Source organism: Podarcis liolepis (genome assembly GCF_965112155.1).
Source record: "Podarcis liolepis genome assembly, chromosome: 12".
In the NCBI taxonomy this organism is placed as follows: domain Eukaryota; kingdom Metazoa; phylum Chordata; class Lepidosauria; order Squamata; family Lacertidae; genus Podarcis; species Podarcis liolepis.
Window position 1 is genome coordinate 31,554,714 of NC_139563.1, and position 13,918 is coordinate 31,568,631.

Genomic DNA, 13,918 nt, shown 5'->3' on the forward strand with positions numbered 1-13,918 from the left:
AGAAGTACTGTAATGATTTCCTTTAACCTTCTGCTGATAAATAAAAAGTGTTCCATGTTCAGAATAATGAGGGCTACATTTCTGCCAATACAGATATGAGTAATTAAATGAGGTGGGGTTTTTTGTGGTTGTTTTAGGAGGGAAGAGGAAACAGAACTCTAAAGACTTTGTTAATGCATCCTAGCACACACAGCATGTGTGGGCTTGCTGAATCCTTTTCTGCTTTCCATTCCCCACTGCAATGGAAATAGAGCTCCTAAACGCTCAGTCACACCCTTCTCTCTAGAAGTAGCAGTTCTGTTTTCTGGGATCGCAATGCAATTCATGAAAGCGCTACACCTGGGAAACAGATCTCCGGATAATGAAGGATGCACTGCCCCTAAATCAAAGAAACATATAAATAAGCACTAACAAAGAGCTTATTGTCTCGGCAGACCAGGGGGCACCTTGATCTATTCTTTTGTTTGAGGGAAAGCAATTAGGCACCAAGGATCTTCTTACACTGCCTTTCCCTTCATTGACAGGCTTCCTGGCTGATTTCTGTTAGTACAGCTTGAGGCGTGTTACACCCAGAGAAAATGGTATGGTGTTGGGGTTTCTTCCCTCCGAACCCTGCTGGGCACTCCACTCAGCAACTGGATTCCTGCACCAAGGAGCCTGAATGCCTTGGCTGGCTGGCCAGAGCAGCAGAGACATAGCCAGACTGCAGCAGAGGGCTACAAAACACTGACTCCCCATCATATGTGACCATGAAAATGATGCCTCTACGATACTAACTTCAGCTTGCACCTATATGCTGAAACTTCTGTGTATATAACTAGGTAAAAGGTAAAGGACCCATGGATGGTTAAGTTCAATCAAAGGTGACTATGGGGTTGAGGTGCTTACCTCGCTTTCAGGCTAAGGGAGCCAGTGTTTGTCCACACACAGCTTTCCAGGTCATGTGGCCAGCATGACTAAACCGCTTTTGGCGCATGGAGGACCGTGACGAGTGCCAGAGCGCATGGAAACATCGTTTACCTTCCCGCCACAGCGGTACCTATTTATCTACTTGCACTTTTGGGCATTCTTTCGAACTGCTAGGTTGGCAGGAGCTGGAACAGAGCAATGGGAGCTCAGCCAGTTGCGGGGATTCGAACCACCGACATTCCGATTGGCAAGCCCAAGAGGCTCAATTGTTTAGACCACAACGCCACCCATGTCCCTGTATATGACTAATACTTTGTGGCAGTGAGTTAACAAGCACCAGCCATCCATTGTTGGCTACCAGCAAAAGCACCGTCAGTCACCAGAGTGCCATAGAAGAAGAAGAAGAAAAAGAGTTTGGATTTGATATTCCACTTTATCACTACCCGAAGGAGTCTCAAAGTGGCTAACATTCTCCTTTCCCTTCCTCCCCCACAACAAACACTCTGTTAGGTGAGTGGGGCTGAGAGACTTCAAAGAAGTGTGACTGGCCCAAGGTCACCCAGCAGCTGCATGTGGAGGAGCGGAGACGCGAACCCAGTTCACCAGATTACGAGTCTACCGCTCTGAACCACTACACCACACTGGCTCTCTTATTTGTTGCCACAGAAAACAAGTGCAACACAGCTACTCCTCTGGAATCATAGAATTGTAGAGTTGGAAGGGACCCTTAGGATCATCTATTCCAACCTCCTATGCTGCTGTCCCATACAGAGATTGAACCTGCAACCCTTGGCGTTATCAGCAGTACACTCTAAGCAACTGAGCTATCCATGCAATGAAATGGAACTTGATTAGCTTATTTTATTGCCAAGCCAGCATACGCTTTGCATTCTGTGCACAACTCATTGTTTTGTTTATCGTTTTATGACCCCACTTGATTGCATCACCTTTCTAGGCTAAGCAATTATGGGCTTCAAAACAATCCTTGCTGTGGAAGCTCAGGCATGTTGCATGGACCCAAGCCTGTTATTTTGCTAGCAATTTTTAACCTACCTATCTGAGTGTGGCATGAAAGACAGGTGAAATTAGGATCCTTACAAAGCCAGAGATGTTTCAATCTTTGGCTTTAGCTGAAACAAAGACTTAACACAGCATCTAAGATAAACGTGTGGAGTCTGTTTACCTTGCTGCTGCATTTCAGTACTTTCACAATATTTATGCAATTTAATCTGTTTAATCTCTTTTTATGGAAATGAAGGCATTTTGCAAGAAGAAGAAGAAGAAATGTTCTCACTCCTCTCAACTCTTCCCCCATCTGGTAGATAACCCAACATGACTAGCTCAAACTTTAAATGCTTTTGGCTTTCTTATGTAACACAGCTTTTACTGGAACTTTTTCTACTTTAATGTTTTTCCCCACTGCTAATTAACATTTGTAAATCAAAGCCTAATGATACAGCCCATAGCTATGCATACAGTGTGGCAGAGCCAGGGAGGAGGAGGAGGAGAGAATAAGGAGTTTGCATTTGGGATGGGTTGCTGCAAACCCAAATAAAATGCTTTGCAATGTTGGGAAATACCTGCATGGGTGACTTGCTCTGTTGAGATGTACCATCCACAGCCATTTTACACAGAATCACTATTGATGATTGCATGAGTAGATAGTAAAATAGAGAGGACCATTGCATATTATGAGGAACACTGCAGGCGGTATACAAAATATTCAAGTGCATTCCATCAGTTTCCATTGGGGGTGAAGCATCTTTTAGTTCACCCACTGTCCCATTTTCTGGTTATTGGGTGTTTTTTTAAGTATGTAGTGGACATCCAGGGATAGCTTTCCCTGCTTCTGCTTCAGCACAATAGCACCAAGCTTGGTTTAAGGGGGGGGGGGGACTTGGAAGGAAGAAGATACATTGTCAGTTAGGAAACTCTCAGTGCTACTTGCCAGCAATGGAAGCATGAGCCTGCCTTGGTTCTGCAGCCAACCTGATCGGAATTGTGGGTGGGCAGGAGACTAAGGAAGGCTGAATCTCTCCATGATTGCAATGAATGGTAGTCCGGTGCACTAAAAAGACAAGAGACTACCTTACACTGAGTCAGCAGCAAAGTGCTATCTAGATGTTGTTCTCAGCCAGTATGACCAGTGGTTGGGATGGTGAAGGTTATAGTCCAAGAACACCTAAAAACCTCTGGAGGCCATTCTGGAGAACCACTACCAGTCAGAGGGTTAGGCAATCTGGTTGGCTGCATTCACATCCCAGTTTATTTCATATCCCCAACATTTCCCTAACTGTTAATGTCTGCATTATATTTCACCTGTCACGCGATGTAAAAGCCACTTCTAGAAAAAAGAAAGCGTGTTTAGCATTCATTTCCATGTTACTTGATTCCAGGGAAAAAAATATGCAACCTTAAAAACTGTGGGAATAAAGTGATGAAATGTGAGGCAGTATGCCAGCATACAGTTCTTTCCTGTTGTTGGCATTGGAGAGCAGAAATGTGCATGTGTGGAAAGGTTGGGGCAGTAGCCACATTGTTCTATGACATTGGTTGTTGTGTCAAACCACATCCACTGGTTTGAATGAAGTTTTGTGCAACATGCTGATATGTCCATCAGAAAGCTACAGTCCCATAAGACATCAGGTACTGCAGTGTGGAAAAAAATTAGAAAATGGGACAGAAGCCCTGATATTATAATCAGGAAAACTAACACAATATTACACACGTCTGAATGCATTCTTGTTGTCTCCCACTCTGACTGGCATAGGTTCTGCGGGATTGCAGACATGGGACTTCCCCCGCCATAGCTGGAGATGTCGGGGTGCAAGCCCACAACCTTTGCATGGAGAGCTCTGCTGCTCAGCTCCATCCAATTCCATTTTGGTTCATGCCATGTTGGGGAGGAGATCCAGTCAGTTTCCTGGAGCACTTTTGTGGTTCCATGCAATTGTTGTCAAGGGGAGAGCGGTGCTCAAGCAAGGTTTAGTTTGAAAGGGAGGAAGGGAGCCATTCCAGTTGAGTAGACCAGATCAAAAGAAACAGTCTGGCCAGTTCCCCTTTCCCTCCCAAGTTGGCAGATTGCTGGCAATTCTTCTAGGGCCTGATTTACCACCCTCAGAAACAAAAAGCTGTAGATTGCAGAGCCTTCCTTGGCACAAATACAGGATGAACAGCCATTGACAATCAGCGGGAATGTGTGGTTTACACAACAAAGGGACAGTTATGATCTTTCTAAATATTTGCAATAGCTCCATTCCCAGGCAGTGTGTGTGTGTGTGTGAGAGAGAGAGAGAGAGAGAGAGAGAGAGAGAGAGAGAGAAAGGGGAAGGGGGCTCAGATTTGCAGAGACCAAAAGCGCGAAAGCTTGCAGCAGTAAAACTCTGTACATCAAAGATGAGATTCCTCCCTATATAATGTTATTGCGTGTGCCAAAGGAAAACATCTGGCTCCTCTGATATACAGTTTGCAACAAATGCCTTTTCACGGAGGGCCGCCTCTCCCTTTCTAATAAGAGCGAGCCCATTAGTATCATTAAGTGTGGCGTGCGTAATCCTGGCAATCAAAAGAAAAACAAAGCAGGTGCAAGAGCAGCTCCAGCAAAATGAAAAGAAGAAGGACATCTGAATTTGTTTTGATTCACTGAACAACAATGCCTCATTTTCTATGCATAGTAAAAAAAGAAAAAAGTCGTAATTGTAGTGTTTTAAATGGGAGGCAGGGGTCTTTCCAGAAATCCAGAAATACCAACTTGCTGTTGATTTTGTTGCAAGGGAAGGGGGGGGTGAGAGAGAGAGGTTGCTTTCTTTCCATTCATTCACAGTTGACTTGCTGTGTTTGAACAAACCATTTTTGGGGCCTGATTTTGAATCTAATCCAAGGAAATGTCTGTCCCTCCCCGGTGCTAATTAACTAACACAACTTCAATAGGGATTTTGCACTTAAAAGTAAATAATTGTTTTATGGCTGGCTAGGCTCATCCCTTCTGCTTTGATAGTTCCCAATAAAAATGCAATGGGAAATCATGGCGTTCTTCCACCACTGGGGAGAGATTGGCTTTTATCGCAGGACTCAATCTGTCTCACGAAATGCAAATATATTCTAGAGTTGAAAGGCACCAAAGATAACAGTTTGCTTTTGCCAACTCCCAGGATGGTTGCACCGAGATCACTGTGCATAGTGTACCTAGTAGGGATTGGATGCATCTGCAAAGTTTGGTTTTTCCTTTTCCTCATGTTTCCAATTTTAATTTTGCACGAAAATTCGTGCTCATTTCTTTGTGTGCATTTTTAGATATGTTTTGGCCCAGTCAATTTTTGCAAGTAATTTTCAATGAATAAAATGCATTTCCATGTATTATTTTCACCAGCACACACTTTTTAATGTGCTTTTCACTCATATTCATACACACTCTTTGTTGGAGAAATGCACCGCAAAATTTGGAGAAGTACGAATTTCAAGAGAGAGCTGAACAAATTTATCACCCATCCCTAGGGGTGGAATTCTTTCTTCCTTCCTTGCTTTGCTTTTCAGTGGGTTTCTCACACTGCACTTTGAAGCTGCTGAATCAAGGCTTGTTCCCTGGGTTGTTTTGCAATTTCATAACATCGCCTTCGGCTCATAGTAGCAGTGACATGCCTGACTTGGAATAATGATGACCTTCTTGGCTGTGTCGAGATGAACAAATCTGAAATGGGTGCCAACCAGGTGAAACTGCATGCAAGGTTTCCTCTGATGATATACTCAGGTGCAGAGTGCCAACAGGACTGAAGCTAAAACAGGGCTACTGAAAAACAACCCCTGCATAAGTTGCAGACCTAGTGTATAGTTTTGGTGTGCAAATAGTGTACCACTCTCAGTCTTGATTGCTCCAAGGCTGTCTGATTCCTCCTCCTTATTCTCAATTTTGACCTTGTAGAACTCAGTAGGGAGGGGGCAAAACTAGAATTAGTTGCCTCTGACTGCCATTAGCTCTGGCTCTACCTACTTCTGGCCTCCCAACCTTCTGCCCTTCAATCCCCATGGGCACCAGCCACCACTGAATGAAATCACATTTTAAAGCATAATCTGTGTCACTTGCTGCACTGTATAAGCAACAAATAAAAAAGGAATAATTCAAAACCTTTGTTTTTAGAGAAATGTGAGTTATTCTCTTTTTTTATAGAAATATTGTAACTTGATCTTGTTCCCAAATCAGCTTTTTCATTGATCACGCTCTTGCATAAAAACTTTGGTCATGTTAAGTTTCAATAAAGATCTTTGACATTTAAAACAAACAAACAAACAAAAAACTTTGGTCATAATTAAGTGGGTGTATGGTTTACATCCTATGACCTCAAGCTTGCCACTTACAACTTAAAGGCCAGGATCTTTAGGTTTTCATACTGAAACATGTTCTACTATTTGTAGCAGGTTCTTCAAACTAAAACTCGCAATCCGTGGCGTATGTGTGTCTATGTGAAATATTTCATAAAGGTTTATACAGAGCATTAAAGAACGCTTGAAGAAGTTGCTTGCTAACTGGCTAGCACCCTCCATTGATATCTATGTGCAGGGAGAAATGCTAGCCTGTGAGCCACCAAGGGCTTCAGTGGTTCTGATTCAAATGCTGCTTATCTCCCAATAATTATCAGCAAGGATGATTTTTCTCCTTCACCCCTCAGTCATATAAACGACATCTCTGGCAGCTGCTGAAATGACCGACACATTTCAAATAACCAGCATCAATCTGTCAACAGGTGGTTTTAGTGTGAAACTGTGTGCCTTGTCAAGTTTGCTGATAACGGGTGTTTAAAAATCAGTGTTTATTTGATGAGTGCTCCTCATGTATGCATAAAGGTAAAAGGACCCCTGACTATTAGGTCCAGTCGTGACCAACTCTGGGGTTGCAGTGCTCATCTCGCTTTATTGGCCAAGGGAGCCGGCGTACAGCTTCCGGGTCATGTGGCCAGCATGACTAAGCCGCTTCTAGAGAACCAGAGCAGCGTACGGAAATGCCGTTTACCTTCCCGCCGGAGCAGTACCTATTTATCTACTTGCACTTTGATGTGCTTTCAAACTGCTGGGTTGGCAGGAGCAGGGACCAAACAACAGGAGCTCACCCCATCACGGGGATTTGAACCGGCGATCTTCTGATCGGCAAGTCCTAGGCTCTGTGGTTTAACCCACAGCGGCGTCCCCATGTATGCATATATATATATATATATATATATATATATATATATATATATTGCAGGTTTTGGTGTCTTCGGGTGTCTTCCCGTGTAAGAGTTGGGGTGTCTAGGCGACGTTTCGACGAGGTCTCACTCGTCATCTTCAGGCTGGTGCTTTCGGCTTCTTGTTACTGGAACAGAGCGGGATCTCAGTGTTTGAGTTCCTATAAATACTGTAGAGGGGTGTGGTGTATTGCCTCAAAAGTTCTGGGCAGAGGGGAAGTTCCCAGGCTAGTGTTCTTTTCTTCTTTTGTTCCTTAATTACTTGAGGGATATCTTGAGTGATTTCTTGAGTGATATTCTGAGTACCACTTAGGTGGGTCATTAGGTGTGGATTAGTTGCTAAAGCCTTCGTGTCTTGACCTCTTGAATTTGTGAAGAGTTTTTCTGGGAAGATGGCTGTACTGCACTTAGTTGAGCTTTGGCTTGGCTTCGTGTATAGGGGCGAGCTGTGGTTTTGTGCCCTGTGCCAGCCAGATCTGTGTAGGGATTGCAGGGGGGTGCAGCATCCGGAGGTGCCACTATGGTTTGGTTACTGGATGGTGTCTGTAATTTATCTGTGGAGAGGGTCTGGGTTTGGGTCTGGTGTGGTTGATTGGTGGTGGCGTTCTGTGTGCCTCTGGATCTGGTGTCGGTTTTTGTGGGGAGGGCTAATTTCCAGATGTCTGGCAGGCGGGACGTGTCGTCACGCTTGTTCATGTTGTGAGGGTGTTTCTCTATCTCGATGGCTTCCATGATTATTCTCTTGTGGTGATGTTCCATGTTAAAGAGCAATTTGGAATCTGCAAAATTAATTTCGTGTCCTGTTTCTTTCATATATATATTGCAGTGTCCACATAATGACATTGTTATCAAAGGGCAAGTCTCTCATTTAAGCCAGATTTACGCTTTCTAGGAAAAATCCAACAAATAATAATAAAAAACAACAACCATAGTGTCATGGCCTATTTGTGACATCTGAATGACCCTTGACAATATTAACCTTCCCCCATTAGGAAGTTCTCATTACTGTTGAACTTCCAATGTGTTAATTTTTTGGTCTTTTTGTTATATTACTGATATCATGGTTGTATTTTTCTATTGTGGATTTTAACTGATGCAAGCCACATTATGTAGCATATGTTGATTAGAAGTGTGTGGTATCAATGTGTGTGTGTGTGCATCTCTCTCCCTCTCTAATTATTTAGTGCTAGCCAAAATATCCAACAATCTTCAAATTTAATGTATGCCATTTTGCTGAATTGATGCCCATTTCTATTCCCCTGCACTCACCCAGAGATCAATCCCTCTTTCCCAGGAAATTGGGAGTGGCCCTCAACTGGGCATCTGCCCCAAAGTCCTGCTCTGATGGTACCACCATTTATTAGCAGGCAAGAACAGGGTCTACTTGTTATCAAACTCAGCCAACCAGTTATTTCATGTGCAAATTACTTGATTAGATCCCGGACACAGCTTTTGTTTCAATATGAAAACTACAAGAGGCCAGAATGAGGCATGTACCCAAGATATGAATGTGCTAAGTGTGACATGAACTTTCCCCCACTTGAGGATGTGAAGGGGCAGATTCTGACATTCTCACAGCTGGCTGACAAAGGATGGCTGTGTTTTTGCAAAGTGGCTGGAATCACCAACGGTGGCGATTTGAATCAAAGAATTAAATTAGGCTGCCCAAAAGCACAGGATATTGCTGACCTCACTATCCAGCGAGTGAAGTAGTACAACACGTAACGTTGCAGTAGCTCTCTGTTAATGATCCCGTTATTAAGATTTGGCCAGCGTCCTGGAATAAGGACAATGGCTTGGCAATAGCAGAATGATTTCGAAACAGCAGGTGTGAGCTGCAGAGTGTGAAAGCCAAGAGGTTGGTTGGGGAATCTAAAAAACAGGCATTGTGAAGCACTGCATATTGACAAGTCTTTAACAGACTGATAAGGTCTTTCTTTTTTTGTCTTTAGGAAGAAAAAGGCTGTCAAGTATCAGACAAGTATTGGTCACCAGATGTCATTCCCATTTCTCTCTTCATCAGCTTTCTTCTGACTATAAATGGGTGGAAAGAAAAACAAACCTTGTGTGTGGGTGCTACAAACCTAAGATCCCTCGCTAGAAACCAAACAGGACCACTGCTCACTGTTTACCATTTTGTGTCTGATTGCTGGTGATCCAATGGAAGCTGAAGTTGATTGTGTTAGAAAATAGTTTCCTGTGTAGGGATGTCAGAGAACAGGGATGAAGACAGGAAAGCAAGTGGACATTGCGGGAGTTTGTGTCTTCTGTGGTCGGGAGCAGGAACCAGTCAAGCAAATACAATTGATATCCATTCATACCAATGTTGTTTCTAAGTCTGCAAATGAGATCTTTTTAACATTTCCTTCACATTGAAACAAGTTATGTATATTTTTATAAGTAGCTATAAATAGCGGACATTGAGGCAAATAACATAGTTTGGTGGAATCCAAACTGCAGCAGAATAGAAGCATTGCTGATTGCAACAAATACAGTCAGAATGGAAACCACTGACTTCTTATGCGTATGGAGTAGTGATGGCCAGCCTCAGTGTCACTCAGCTTGCTATATTTGGCATGCCAGGTTTTAGCAGTAGACGGGAGTACTTGTCAAGAATGCCAGCTCTATTATTATTATATTTTATTTATACCCTGCCCATCTGGCTGTGTTTCCCCAGCCACTCTGGGTGGCTTCCAAAAAAAAACATTAAAATACACTAATTCATGAAATATTAAAAGCTTCCCTAAACAGGGCTGCCTTCAGATGTCTTCTAAAAGTCTGGTAGTTGTTGTTCTCTTTGACATCTGGTGGGAGGGCGTTCCACAGGGCAGGCACCACTACCAAGAAGGCCCTCTGCCTGGTTCCCTGTAACTTGGCTTCTTGCAGTGAGGGAACCACAAGAAGGCCCTCAGCCCTGGACCTCAGTGTCCGGGTAGCACAATGGGGGTGGAAATGCTTCTTCAGATATACTGGACCGAGGCCGTTTAGGGCTTTAAAGGTCAGCACCAACACTTTGAATTGTGCTCAGAAACATACTCTTAAGCAATCTTGCATTTGGATAAAGTTGTAGCAACCCCCATCAATGAGATTACTCCCTACAGCCTTCCAAGCACAATTCAACGTGCTTTTAATTGTGTTTTTAACATACCTAAATGGACTGATATATGTAACATGCATTAAGCCAATGGTCAACATGGCACTCATAGGCACTTATGCTCCCACATAGGTCTTCCCTAGTGCCCACAGGGTCTCTTCCCCACTTCTCCCTTCTCTTATAAAAGGAAAGAAGCATTCCTTCGTTGTCACTGTTTCTCTGGTTTGCAGATGTACCCACAGGCCTCAAAAGGTTAGCGATCTGTGTGCTAGGCACTGTATAAAAAACAGAGAAGACACAAGTCCTTGCCTTTAGGTTTACAATCTAAAATAAAGATGCAATCCAAGTAGGGAGTTGCGTAAGTTGGAAGGAAATACAAGAAGTAAAAGAGCAATAATTAACCTCAGAATATGAAGAAACAAAGTCAAATATTACCTCAAGAAGGAACGGCAAGAAAGAAAATATGTCCTAGAGCAAGTCACCAGACATACTCACCATCTGCCTCCCTGTACTTTCTTTGTTTATGCCCTCAGTTTGAAATTTGCCCTAGCTTATAAAGACACTTTCAACGTCTTTCAAGGATTCTTTCCACAGTACCTTGAAACTAAGATGCTCCAACTCCATGGCCCCTTGGAGACTAAATAGATTATTGTGTGGTAGTCAACAGCCTACTTCATCAGACTAATAGTGTCTGTGCATTTGAGAGATGGAGAAGTGGTGTGGAGCCAAGCGACTGTTGATGTTTCCTTTTTGTATTTTCTTCCTTTACATGCTGGTTTCAAGGGCTTTTTGCTACCTCCCCAGGAAGCAAGCCTACTCAATCATTTATAGTGCTGTTGCTCCCCACAGGTCATCAAGCAGCCTCCTAACAATAAACAGCATCTGTTGCTTCCCTCTTGGAGATTGAGTCAGGTGTTTACATCCCACCATCATTCTTCTTGTCTGGCCTCTCAAGGACCAAGTTGGTTCCTAAATTAGCTGCTCCAGAGCGGACCTTTAGCAATACAGTTGGCCATACAAATAGGCGTCTTCAGTAGCAGGGAGGATTCATTTCCTCAGATGGCTCCGCTTAGGAAACTTATGTTGTTTGAGTGCTACTGAGAACCTTAAAGAATAAGCTAAACATTCTTCTTCATGACACTTCATCTCCCACTCAAAGGCACATCTGACCAACAGGAAAAGGGAAAAGGCCATTATGGAGCAAATGGTGCTTCCTCTGCAAGAGAACTACCTGTTTAAATCACAAATCTAAAGGATTATAGCAATTAAAGATGGACAGATCAGTCTACTTATGTTCCACGTTAGTTTCACCTGCGCTTAATCATAGGTTCTGTCTCCTTTTCTGTGGATTTGTTTTTAAAAGGACAAAATTGGTTGGCACCCATCTCTCTTGGGAGACAATGGAAGTGTGCGCCTTTGGGGGTGAACTCAAACCATTGGAGAGAAGAAGTAGAGTTTGGATTTGATATTCCATTTTATCACTACCCCAAGGAGTCTCAAAGCAGCTAACATTCTCCTTTCCCTTCCTCCCCTTCAACAAACACTCTGTGAGGTGAGTGAGGCTGAGAGACTTCAAAGAAGTGTGACTAGCCAAAAGTCACCCAGCAGCTGCATGTGGAGGAGCAGGGAATCGAACCCTGTTCACCAGATTACTAGTCCACTGCTCATAACCACTACACCTGCAATGGCTGAAGAGCTCAATATAGGAAAGACATGTTTTGTTGAAGCTGGGGCAGATGAAGGCACCTGCTTGTGCTGATGCAGATGTCCTGTGGTGTTTCGTCTTTCTGAGCTCCTCCTAGCAGTCATTCCTCCTCTGGTCACTGCTGTAGATACACAACCTGACTGATTGTCTCCAGGCACTGTGGTTGTCTGCAAGGGATTCCCACAAAGCAGGGTTGATGCTGCCAGCCTACATGCCACACTTGCAGACATCTTCATAACACAGAGTTGGTCTGCCAAGGGGCCTGGTGCCTTATAACACAGAGTTGGTCAGCTCCCTGTAGAAATTGTCCTTGGGGATCCGGCCATCTTCCATTCTGTGCACATGACCAAGCCAGTGTAGATGTTGCTAAGAGAGGAGTGTGAACATGCTGGGAATGTGGACTTGGGAAAGTGCATCTTTTGTTTCAGGTGCTGTCCTGCCATGTGATGCATTGAGGAGTTGCTCCTGGCAGGTGTATGTTGCTCGTGTCTCCCAAAATATTGAATTTTATTGTATGCCTTTTATACACATTTCCCTCTTGAGGCACACATTTTTATATGCTTTTCGCTGCACCTCCCTCTATAGTATACTTTTTTTGTATACTTTTAGCATAAAATACACATTTTTGTACCAAAACTGCATTACAAAATTCAGAGAAGTGTATCATCCAATTGAGAGCCGTGTTCTGATCTGCATGTAAGTCCAGAACAGGTACATCAGGTTGGTTCACTTTAAGAAGTGGACTGAATGAATTTCTCCTCTGTTCCTAAATGCAATTTGACAAGTTTATGGTTTCAGATCTCAGGAAAGGTTAACGGGAAGGAATGTGTGGAGGCCATGGAATGATTACATAGACAACAATATCTTTAAAAGGCATTTGAACAACTCGCATTTGCAAAAGGTCACCCCATTGGGTCTGGATTTATGAGGCTATGAATAATTTTAAAAGAGATTATGCTGGAGTTTTGTATGTATAGATTGCGGCCACAGCAGGAACAACAGCTGCGATCGTTTATACATGCTATTTTCTCTTCTGGGTGGGAGTTTAAGAGAAATTGGGAAATAGAGGGGTTTTCACTAAGCTTTCATTCCGTACCTGAGATTTCCCCAAGTACTGTGTGTACAACCATAGTTATATATCTAGGAAGGCACAATGTATCACCAGGATGGGAGACCTTTTGCCGTCTGAGGACTGCATGCCTCATGGGCAAGTTTCTGGGGGCCAAATGCTATTGGTGGGTATGGTGATCAATCATGGTACGATTGAATGATGTTTGCTTGGAAAAACTTTAACCACAGTCACAATCACTTCAGGCCCCTCCAGACGTCTTTTTTATTGTTCATTCGTGATCATTTGTGCTCATGATAGCAGACCCTCCCTATTTTCCAGGGATAGTCCCAGATTTGCAGAAGCCATCCTGGTTTCTGAGTTGATCCCAGAATGTCCCCCTTAGGACGTCCCTATTTTTATTGGAGAAATGTTGCAACCCCAAGCCAAAGATATAAGTAACTATGCAACCTTTAGAAGACATCTGAAAGAAGCCCTGTATAGGGATTTTTTTTAAGGTTTAATATATAAATAGTAAAATGCAAAAATAGTAAATGTATAAATAGTAAAATTATCATTGTGGAATGGGACATCCCTATTTTCATTGGAGAAATGTTGGAGGGTACGTGCTGGTATCAGAGTGGTTACACACAATCCCACGTTCTATACTGTTTGTGCCTGCAAGAGTTTGGGAGTAGAATGCTTTATTTCCTATCAGTTCCTGTTCTGTAACTTCCTGTTGAAATCATGCAAGGTTTGATACCGCAAATATTCTAAGGTTGCTGTTTTCTCTCCTGCTTTTGTTGTGGTGCTGTGCAAGGCAGTCCAGACACCGATGAGGTGATGATATTGAGAAAGCATTGCAGAACAATAAGAAATGCTAATACACTATTATTTTTTAAATAACATGTTGCAGAAGCACCCATGAAAAGACCGCCAGTCAGGAC